Genomic DNA, 10248 nt, shown 5'->3' on the forward strand with positions numbered 1-10248 from the left:
CAAATAATATTCCATACACATAACTCAAGTTTTACAAGAAAAGAAAGGTTTGAAACAAACAACCCCCACGCCTGAGAAAGAGAGCAAGGCCAGCAGTGTAAAACATTATGCTAGTAAAGACAAAATCAATAGATAAATTAATAAATGAATAAAGATAAATGTAGTAAAAGAAGGGAGAGAACCTGCTTCCTCCATTTAAATTTTATTCTAAAATGTTATTGATTAGATCCTGCCAGGTTTTGAAAAAGTTCTGAACAGACCATATACGTGTGAATCAGATTTTTTCAAGTTTCAAATAATATATAACATCAGTTACCTGATGACTTAGAAGAGGAGAGCTAGGATTCTTCCAATTGAGCGAGATAAGTCTACGTGCCAATAGTGAAGCGTAGTAAACGCAATTCCAGTTTGTTTGTCCTTCTCCACTTTAAGCCCCTTTGTGAGCCCACCAAACACATCTGTTAGGGGATTAGGAGGCTGTCTGATAGGCATTTAAAGATGTTGGTCCAGAATGAAGTTAATTTGGTGCAGGCCCAAAACACGTGGCCCAGTGAGACCTGAACTTAATTGAAATGTTCGCAGCTTGGACCTTGCCCTGGAAACATTTTGGACTATTGATGTGCTCGATATATAATTTTGAGTTGAATAATTGTATGCTTTGCAAATATGGAGCTCGAGTGAATTCTGTGCATTGCAACCTTCTACTCCTTTTCTGAAATGTTGTGTAAGAGAATCGTTTCCAACTGTCCTCTTGGATCTTGAAAAGGAAGACACTATAAAATGGTTTTATGTATTACAGGAATGCTGTCTAAGTCCTCGAGACTGAGCAATATTTGTTCTGGCATAGAGGGAGGTGGGAGGTGAGGAAAATTGGGCAGGTTCTGTTAAACAAAGTTTCGAATTTGAAGGTAGTGAAAGAAATGTGTTGCTGGAAAGTTAAATTTGTAGTGTAATTGTTCGCAGGATTCAAAGATGTTTTTTATGTGCAGATCTCTAAGTGATTTAGTCCAGAATATTTTCCAGGCATTGAAAACTGCATATATTTGCAAAGTTAGAAAAATGTGGTTCTCGCGCAGAGGTGCCACAGATAAAAACTTTTTTTATCTTAAAATACTTCCTATACTGGTTCCGTATTCTGATTGAATGAAGCACAATTGGGTTGTTCGTATATTGGTTAGTACATTGGCGATGACTTGCATTTATTGGGGCACAAAGCAAGGAATATAAAGAAGTACTGCAAGATTTTATTTCTATTGCCGACCAAGCCTGTGTATGTTCATCTATGTGTTTCCATGTCCAGGTTTCTATATTTTCTGCCCAGTAATAAAATTAAAAGTTTAGGCAGAGCCATGCCACCTTCTGCCTTAGGTCTATGTAGGGTCACTCTTTGGATACATAGATGTTTTGAATTCCAAATAAATATATATAGTTGAATCTAATTTCTTAAAAAATAATCTATTGATGTGTATTGGAATGTTTTGAAATAAAAAGAGAAGCTTAGGAAGAATATTCATCTTAAAAGTGTTAATTCTTTCAGCTAAAGTGAGATGAAGGGTTGACCATCTATGCAAGTCTTGCTTAATTTTTACCATACAAACAGCAAATTTTTGTTGATAAAGAGCTTTATATCTCCTTGTAATGTTTACAACTAGGTATTTTAACTGATCTGCGATGATGAAAGGGAAGATGTCCAATGTTTGCTTGAGAATTCACTGGAAAGAGTACACTTTTATTCAGATTGATTCTGAGACTAGAGATCTTTTGAAGTGCTGTTAGGATTGCAGGCACAGTATTTTGTCCGTCTGATTTATACAGTACCATATCATTTGCATATAGAGAAATTTTCTGTTCATGTTCTTCTGTGATAATCCCCTTTATCTCATAAGCACTTCGACAATGACCTGCCAGTGGCTCAATGGAGATTGCAAAAAGCAGTTTTGACAAAGGGCATCCCTGTCTGGTACCATATACTAGGTTAAAGTGGTCTGAATTAATGTTATTAATACAAACTGAAGCTTCTGGATTGGTATACAGTAGTTTGATCCATGCACAAATGTTCGGGAAAAATTCAAATTTCTCTAATGTAGTGAAAAGGTAGTTCCATTCTGTCATATCAAATGCTTTTTCTGCATCCAGCGATAATAATATCTCTGGAGTGTTTGACTTTGCGGGTGAATATATTACATTAAACAGGTGTCGAAGATTGGAAGCTAAGTGTCTGCCTTTAATAAATCCAGTTTGATCTTGTGATATTACCAAAGGCAGCACCTTCTCCATCCTTCTAGCTAGGACTTTGGAGAGTATCTTAACATCATTATTCAGAAGTGACATTGGTCTGTATTATGCACATTATAATAAGTCCTTGCTTTGTATAGGAAAGATGCTAATTAATTCTTGGTGAAAAGTTTGAGGTAGAATTTTATTTTCTCTAGCTTCTGTAAATGTTGCTAAAAGCAGGCGAGCTAGCTGAGTTGAGAATTTCTTATAAAATTCAGCGGGCTAGCCATTGCTTTCCCATTGCTACTGCTTTCCCACTCTGAAGTGAGTGTATAGCATCTAGTAATTTTGATTGCTCCAGAGGTTTTCCTAATTCCTCTGCACTAAGAGTATCTACTGTATTTGTGGTATCTGGAATGCATCCAGAAATGCAGTAGATTGTGCCTTGTCTTCTTTAAACTCAGTAGAATATAAGGATTTATAGTAGTCTCTAAATGTGTGCGTTATATTTTAATGGTCAATGATTTTGTCTCCGTTTGTGTTGGTGATTGCTGGGACTGCATTGAGAACTTCTTGCTTGTGAATTTGTTGGGTTAAGATCTTAGTAGCTTTTTCTCCATGTTCATAGTAATGATGTCTTCATTTAAGAATCACTAATCATTATTTATTTTTTTTCTCCAGCCTTTGGAGTTTTTTTTTTTGTTTTTTCTGTCCACCCTGGCGATCGGACCTTACTCTTATTCTATGTTAATTAATGTTGACTTATGTTTATCTTTTATTGTGTCTTCTATTTCTCTATTCATTTTGTAAAGCACTTTGAGCTACATTTTTTTTGTATGAATATGTGCTATATAAATAAATGTTGATTGATTGATTGATTGATTGACTAAAAACTGTCAAAGAGAACTTGAACCACGATAAAGAAATAAAGAAAAAATAATAATAATAAAAAAATGTCTGCTTGAAAATTTCATGCTAAATTTGTACACAAATACTTTACTGCAGCAACCCTACTGGACAGAAGAGCAGCGAGGATTATAAAGATGACTCAAAATCAAGTAAAGGTGTCTTTAAACAAGTAAGAACTTTATAACAATTATTTAAAATATTATTAAAAAGTGTGCTTAGGCAGGAAGATATTTCGATCCAAATATAAATTATTAAAGGTTTAAGTTTCTCTATTTTTACAGAATTGAGCACGATGCTGTACTCCGAAGTATTAATTGTGTTCTCTATGAGGTTATCAGCTGCGGCTAATGAGACTTCAGAAATATTAACAAATGTCAGTCTAAAGAAGCAAATCCTACGTTTAATTGTGGACATCAAACCTCATTTGACCTTCTCAGTCGTCCATTTCAGTTCCTCACAGTCACCTGAGTGTCATTTAGTGAGCCAGCAGTGTGAGGAGTGAAGGCCGACTGCTCCGTCTGCACTCGTCTGTCATCTGCTGCCTTATTGAGGAGGAGTGCGGATTAAAGTGCAGGAATAGGAAACATTAACTTCAAGATTAAAATAAAGTGTTTAGTTTAATAAAAATCTAAAAAACAATAAAGGAACATTTCATAGAGTTTGACTCTTAAATCCCCACTGCCTGACCAAACTTGAACAGAATGTAGGCCGTCATCTGAGCTCAGCTGTGGAGTTTTGAGCTGTGAAAATTGAATGTCTGTGCAAATTCCAGATGTTAAAATATATTTATATTTCCAAATATTAGGTAAAATTTAGCACATTACTTAATTTATAATCAAATAAATAATTTAGAGCCAAAATAATGGAAATAGCAGTAATCATTTTACAATGTAAAAAAAAGTCACCAAGAAACCCTGAAGTGTTTATAGGAAATGCCAGGAGTCTCCTACATTTTCAGTATTTTTTATTACAAATTCAAATAAGAAGAAGATTTATTGGAAAAAATTGTGATGAAATAAGCAATATTCATAAATAGTGTACTCTCTAAAGAATAGAGTACAATTTTAAAAATACAATGAAAATGAAATGATTGTATTGTTAAGAAATACGTCCAAGTATGGCACTGCTAATAAGAAAAATGGCATAATGTACAAACAGTTTACGACATCTAAGCACAGAAAATGAAATTTTTTGTTCTTTACCATTTACAGCAAACTGAGCACTGAAGAAGCTGAGCTAAATATTTTACACGTCAGGATGATTTTCCTGCGGTGGGTTGGCACCCTGCTCAGGATTGGTTCCTGCCTTGTGCCCTGTGTTGGCTGGGATTGGCTCCAGCAGACCCCCGTGACCCTGTGTTCGGATTCAGCGGGTTAGAAAATGGATGGATGGATGGATGGATGATTTTCAGTGCTTTTCTAAACCAGGAATAAAGAAAAGCATAAAGAATTGGATTAACTGCAAAGTTCACTTCAGTTATCATCAAAAGGACATTCCTGATAAGACGTGTGATTATGTTACTGTTATTAGTGAATAGATTGTATATATAAGCAGGCAGCCAGCAGATAATAAAAGCCCCCACGACTACTAATGTTTTTGCGGCTTTTCTTTCAGACAGTTTTGATATTTTACTGTCACTCAACAACTCAGTTTGCATCTTTTCTATCATATACTGTAGTTGATGGCTTTTGAATGGCTTCTCGCAACAACAAATATTCTGATATAAAAAACAATCATTAGTTAATAAGGAATAAAAAAAGTTATGAGTAAAATAAAAATGACCATTTCATAATAAGTGAATACTCCACAAGCTCCTTCACATACCTCTGTTTCAAAATAACTCAAACATAAAGCTATGAGTGTAATGAAAAGTGCAAACAGCCACACTACAGCAATGCTGATGGTTGCAACACTCAAAGTTATTTTTGAGCTGTAAAAGAAAAGATGGCAGACAGCAATGTAGCGATCGATGGATATTAAAACCACATTATGTATAACTACAGTATTAAGAATGTTTGCAAGTGCCTGATAAAAATAACAATAAATAAGTCCAAAGTACCAGCAACCGTCAATCAGGTGAACCAAAGAGAAGGGCATCACAAAGAAACCTGAAAAGAAATCGGCCGCAGCGAGTGAAAGGATCAGAAGATTAGTCGGCGTGTGCAGCTGAACAAAATGAGAAATAGAAATGACGACAAGAAGATTTCCAAAGACTGTCAATAAAAGCAAAAGACACGAGAAAATGTAATAAAATCCATAAACTTCAGTTTCAACAATTAGTTTACGACAAGATGTATTACTGTGAGGAAAGCAACGACCAAATCGCACTGTATGAGTCTGTTAGCCGTCATCACTATAAGGACAATTAAAATTCTTAATAAAGATAGTGATGATGTCAAGATGTCTCCAGAACAATCCTCTGTTATATTTTAAGTTGTAGATACTCTATTTTCTATTAATATTATAGTTTTCTTAAATTCATACTGTATTAGAGTGTAAACAATTAACGTTTTTTACAGAAACTCTGAACTGCACAATAAACAATACGAGCGGACCGCCATCTCCATCATACGAGTTCAGTTTTAACTAAACATTTAGCAACAGCTGCTCAATGATTGGCACGATGTGTAGCGCTACTGCCTTGCAGTTAGGAGACCCTTAAGGGTTCACTTCCCGTGCCCTCCCTGTGTGGAGTTTGCATGTTCTCCACGTGTCTGCGTGGGTTTCCTTCCACAGTCCAAAGACATGCAGGTTAGGTGCATTGGCGATTCTAAATTGTCCCTACTGTGTGCTGGGTGTGTGTGTATGTGTATGTGTGCTCTGCGGTGGGCTGGGACCCTGCCCGGGGTTTGTTTTTCGCCTTGTGCCCTGTGTTGGCTGGGATTGGCTCCAGCAGACTCCTATGACGCTGTAGTTAGGATACTGCGGGTTGGATAATTTATGGATGGATGCCCAATGATGGCAGACGTACGACTTTACAGGTGTTTGTGTGTCGTGTTGTTGAACTTCCGCTCCTCATCGACGCAGACAGTGAAGTGGTCCTCACCACATAAAAGTACATACGTCATACTCAGGTAGTCTGTTAATACAAAGTTCATGTGAGGCCCCCACTTCACTTCTTGTGTTACTGAAGCACCTTGTAGTGTCACAAGTCACATATTTATGTCAATAATCCGCATAGTGCAATGCATTTTGGGGCAGGTCAACAGTCTTCATGTTGTAAACCAGCTCTGCACAGGGAGCCCACCCTTCATCAGCCACTCGCATGTCTTCACAAGAAGTAAAATGTTAGGTTTGAAAACACAATGGCAGGTCTAAAACTTGAAAATACTGCTTATGAGAAAGACTTTGGTGTTATAATGGACTCAACCAGAAGCCATTAAGATGGTTAAGAGAATGTCAGGTTATGTAGCGTTGTGATGTGTACAGCAGATTTCCAGCCAGAGGATTAGTTTCCTTGATCTGAACTCTCTACTATTTCCACACAGGTATCACAGCTGGACACTAAATATTAGGTTGGAACCTCCAAAGGATCTACGTGGAGTAGTAAGAAGAACAACTGTGGCAAATCCGAGGGTCAAGGTAACACAAATACAGAATTACTGTTAATAGCTGTGAATAAGGGACGATACCTTCAACCAGTTTTTGGGTGCAGGGAGGGTGCAACATTGGGTTGATTCTTATGTATGGACAGAAGGAATTCTAATGAACTATGTTGTCAAGCCCAAGCATGATTGAGGATCAAAATGTACAATTGGTGGCTGGGTCACCTAAACACAACTACACAAGTGCACACATTAGCTACGTTGGGGGGTGTATATACTTCCTTCAGCATTCCAAAGAAGTCCAAGGTATATGATGAAAAACTATCAGGACGCAATTTCATTAGTGTGCCGATACGGGTCACCTGACATTATACCTACAAAAACTCTAGGACCAGGCCAGAGGCCAGAGACAAGGCCCAATATCATTGTAGGAGTGTTTCATCTAAAGCTAAGAGTTTACGGATGATATCAGGCAGAAGCAGATGTTAGGAGTGGTTGTGACAAGAGTCCACAAGGTCAGTGCTCAAAAAACTTTCCAAAGGAATAATAAGAGGAGACATCATGCAATGAGGATGGATATCTGAAAAATAGGCAGTGATGAAGAGTTAAGATAAGTGGAAGGACAGCAATGAATGAGTGGTTAGTAAATTAAAATCTGTATCTGAGTCATGTGAAGTACCTTTTCAAATACGTATATAAGGGACTTGATTGTGTCAACATATAATTATGCAGTTGAATTTAGACAGGAAACTGAAGTATGGACATTGGATAGGGGTAGGGGTAGAGATACCACTGTGACAGCCTGGTTTAAGCTGAATAAGGACATACTTGTAGTGAGGGATTATTTTTATTGGGAATTGCCAGAGCATTACCAGTGTGAAGATACAACATGGAGATGGACAGTGAAAAGACAGATAAAAAAGATACCGATATTGTCTAAGAGGGCTTTTACTACACATTAAAGGGGCTTCAGGACCCTAGAACAATCAAAGGGATGGTCTATGGATCATTCACATTGGTTGCAAGAGTGAGGGGCCTTGTCAGTGATGATTGGTTATTGAACAGGTCCTTGAAAGACTCTGTACTCTTTGAGATGAGCCACAGCTGCTTAAAGTCTTTGCCTTCATTTGCGTCTTTGATGCACCAGTTAATTCACAAGTATTGTTAGTAAAATACAGGAGAAGGTTATGTGAGATGGTTGTATGACACTATCAAGGACATGCAGATGGCTGTGCTTTGTGTGTAAATTGAGTGATGCTTGACACAGAGGGAACTCTAATGTTTCATGGAAAATAATGCAGGGATTGCAACCTCCCTGTAACACGGCTGGTCACGGGATATACAAATCTATTTTGAAGCAGTTCATAAACTCTGCTGAGCGATAGTATTGGTTGTGACTATGAATAACATTCAGTGGGATGCATATCACATTTCCTTTTCTCTCTTTTTTAACATTTTATTAATTGTATTAAAATAAAGTAACATTCCATACAAGCAAGTCAAGTTTAACAAAACTAGGTTCGAAACAAATTGATCGCCACCCATGAGAAAGAGAGGTTGGTCAGCAGAGTAAAACTTTAATAATAGTCAAAATATGTAGATAAATAAATGAATAAAAATAAACAGGATCATAAAAAAGAGGGGAGAAAACCTGATTCCTCAATTTAAATTCTAAAATGTTATGCATTAGATCCTGCCCCATTTTGAAAAAAGCTTTGCACAAATCCTCTAAGTGATAATTTCATTTTTTCCAGTTGCAAACAGCATATAACATCAGTTACCCACTGACTTAGAATAGAAGAGTTAGGATTCTTCTAATTGAGTGATATACGTCCATGTGCCAGTAGTGTAGTAAAGGCCATTACAGTTTATTTGTCCTTCTCCACTTGAAGACCCTCAGTAAGCCCACCAAACACAGCTGTTAGTGGATTAGGAGGGATTGTGACTCCAAGGCTGTTTGATAGGCTGTTAAAGATTTTGGTCCAGAATGATGTTAATTTGGTGTGGCCCAGTGAGGCTGGAGCTCGATTGTAATGTTTGCAGGTTGGACCTTGCCCAGGAAACATTTTGGACAGTTTTAAGCGAGACAGATGTGTTCGATATATAATTTTAAGTTGCGTAATTGTGTGCTTTGCACATATGGAGCTTGAGTGAATTCTGTTCATTGCTGCCTTCCACTCCTTTTCTGAAGTGTTGAGCAAGAGATGCTTTTCCCCACTATACTCTTGAATCTTTGAGAGGAAGGGACTTAAAAAAGTATATATATAACAGAAATGCTGTCTCAATGTTTTTTTCCAGCATAGAGGGAGGTAGGAGGTGAGGACACTTGGACAGGTTCTGTTTAACAAAGTTTTGAATTTGAAGGTAGTGAAAGAAATGTGTTGCTGAAAAGTTAAATTTATAGTGTAATTGTTTGTAGGATGTGAAGAGTTTGTCTATGTACAGATCTCTAAGCGATCTCATCCTGAATGTTTGCCAAACATTAAAAACTGTGTATGTTTGAGAGGGTGGAAAAAGATGGTTAACGTGCAGAGGTGCCACAGACAGAAGCTTCTCTATCTTAAAATGCCTCCTACATTGGCTCCATATTCTGAGTGAGTGAAGCACAATTGGGTTGTTAGTATATTGGTGATGACTTATTTCTTTTTCTGTCTGATGTCAAGTTCTTGGGTTTCTTCAGCAGTCATTGTACTTCCTCACTTTTCAGCTCTGTAGGTTCTGTCAGCCTTTTATTCTTATTATTTATGCTTAGATAGATACTACATAAGTACATATTTATTTGTTTTGATAGACACAACACACATTGTTCAGGATTTCTTTCTCCTTCATTTGTCAAATGGCTGCAGGGTTGTTGTAGAGCACAATGGCTCTTGCTGCTTCATACACAGAAAGTGTTTAGTTATTTTGTAAGCCATTTATAAATATAATGACACAATACAGAGGTGTGTGCTCATTGATGTTTATCGACATGTATATCATTGTAATGAATGCTTTACTAAGAATTGGATCACAAGTGTCTTTTTCAGTGATTATTAATAAAGACCTGATGCTTGATATCTGTGTGTTTAGATAAACCTTGGCCTGTTGATTTCAAACATGTGAAAGTTCTTTGTGTCAAGTTGTGTCACTAATCCCAGACAATGCTGTGACTGTCCACTCAGATCCTAAATTTGATTCAGTTCATCGTATTCCATTATTGTGATCAAGTGTGTTCAGGTGAAATGCCATTATATGAATATTCACAGCTGAAGTCATTTTGTGGTTAAATTCCTTGACTTTTCTCTCTGGTGTTATTTATTATCTCAGGATTCTCCAGTTTGTACTGAGTTTTATTTTATTGATTCCCCTGACGGCTCTTCCTTTCCCCTAACCACAGGCAGATGAGCTGTGGTTTACACCATCTCTTACCCTAATGAAGTTGTTAAAGTGTCTCCCTGTTATAGTGTATGAAATCTGTACATTTTGGTTTCCATTATATTTTGTTCAAGACAAGACAACAAATGAACTAAGACAAATCAAAGCAGGTTTCCTTCCCTTACACCATACTTTATAACAGCTGTTCACAGCTTAGTGCAAA

Source organism: Polypterus senegalus, chromosome 3, assembly GCF_016835505.1.
Source record: "Polypterus senegalus isolate Bchr_013 chromosome 3, ASM1683550v1, whole genome shotgun sequence".
In the NCBI taxonomy this organism is placed as follows: domain Eukaryota; kingdom Metazoa; phylum Chordata; class Cladistia; order Polypteriformes; family Polypteridae; genus Polypterus; species Polypterus senegalus.